Raw genomic sequence first — 1,816 nt, 5'->3', positions numbered from 1 at the left:
CCCCCTCTCCACTCCTCCTCGCATTCTACAGCGCAGAGCGGGCACCTGGCGTAGGTTTGTAAGTTTGGGCACCGCTAAGCTCCACTCCACTGACCGAAAAAGTTTCATTCTGTTTCTGTGTTTTTTTCTGTGTTTGTTTGTTTCTATGTTTGTTTGTTTCTGTGTTTGTTTGTGGAGTGTGTGTTTGTCTGGCCGCACGATAATTCGAGAAGGGATTGAGAAAGCGATCAGGGAATTTCAGAGGGTCGTTCTATATCATAATAAAAAGACACATCGAGTTCGAAGATGAGCATTCTAACTCAAAAATTGACTTTAAAAAATTAAAAAACCACAGGTCGCAAAGTGTAGTTTTTATTGATTTTTTTTTTTTATGGGTTTCTAAGGGGTAGGGTAAGATGCCCAATGATGGACACCTTAAGAGATGGATCTGCCCAGTGATTATGGACACCCCCTTTTCCCAGAATGTAGACAACGGAGCGAGGTAGTTTCGCTTATTATACCACGGTAGGAGCTCGGGTGGGGGTCTTACTAGAACATTAGTTTCGTGCCAAGATCGTGAAGTGACGAGTTTGGCTGCAAATCGAGGAAAGTGGCCATCACTGATACAGTGGTACAGTCCATTACTGGGCACCTTACCCTAACAAGTAATACAGGGGCGAAACTTTCGTCCGTTTTGCTCTATCGTGTACCGTTTGGGTGCTAGAGGGCATTTCTTGACGAAAATAAGGTGAAATGACCAAATAGTCTGTAAAACCGTAAAAAAAGGCTTCAAACCAATAAATTGTACCGGAAGTAATACTTAAACCACACATCTGGCGTTGAACTACGCCCTCCTTTGGGCTCAAGGGTCCCTTGATAATCTACTATCACTAAAACGTTGATTTTTACATAACAATCTGTCAAAATCAGGTCTTTTAATGAATATCTTTGTCAAACACCAGAAGTTTCATTTCCCTAATTTAAGAGTAATAAGTCCCCAACAAATGCTGTAAGCATGGCAAATTTGGGGGCCGAAAGGCCCTATTTCCGTATACACTCCTGTTAACTTGTTTCTGGTGTCAGCGCCGCAGGCCTAGCTATATGTGTTCCAGGCGCGTCGCAGCGTAACAGTGTTTCGTGAGATATTGCGAAGCCTGTTACACGAGACGTGGTCTGGCGTACATTTAGCTAGTTAACAGTGCAGCATTGTCAAAAAGTGTCAAGTCACGAGTCAGGCGTGCTCCGGCCTTAAAGATAGTGTTTCTGTACTTTGCTACCAATTGTCTGTTCAATAAATACGTGATTACACACAACTTTTCATATTTCTTTTTTGGAGTTAAAGAAACCTATTGCGACCAACTCTAGAAAAACAAGTGTGCGAATATCGCTCACTTGTGGGTGTGTGAATATCCATTCGTACACTTAGAGGGGTAAAGGTGTGAATTTTACTAGGAAAAATTCTGCAAGTTTTAGCTTATTTTCGTTAAAAAAAAAAAAAAAAAAAGACCCTCCAGCGCCTAAACGGTTAGAGATAGAGCCAAACGGACGAAATTTTCGCCCAAATAGCTCTTCATTGACGAGTTACCCCTTAGAAGTACATTATTAAAACTCTCAATCAATAATCGATCTTGGAAGCAGATGATACAAATTTATGAACAGGGAAATGTTCTTTTTTATCTCTCTTATTAGCTGCTATGCATTTGTTTTTGGTTGCTTTGCAATCTTGCGATTCGGCGGCCTATTGGTGTAGAGGAGGATATTCGGGGAGGGCAGGGCAGGAGGGCGACGCCGTATGAGGAAGTTGCCCGATAAGAGGAACAAGAAGAAGGTAGCACTG

General features: G+C 42.1%; 1 protein-coding gene across 1 annotated transcript in view; it reads right to left on the bottom strand.

Moving 5' to 3' along the window:
* Positions 1-1,816, bottom strand: part of LOC113205320 (zinc finger CCCH domain-containing protein 7B-like) — a 17,397-nt gene that overhangs the window by 1,645 nt on the left and 13,936 nt on the right. The gene's annotated exons all lie outside the window — the stretch shown is intronic.

Source organism: Frankliniella occidentalis, unplaced genomic scaffold (genome assembly GCF_000697945.3).
Source record: "Frankliniella occidentalis isolate FOCC.00 unplaced genomic scaffold, Focc_3.1 Scaffold550, whole genome shotgun sequence".
NCBI lineage: Eukaryota > Metazoa > Arthropoda > Insecta > Thysanoptera > Thripidae > Frankliniella > Frankliniella occidentalis.
Note: the sequence above shows the minus strand (reverse complement) of the source record. Positions and strands in the feature narration are given on the sequence as shown.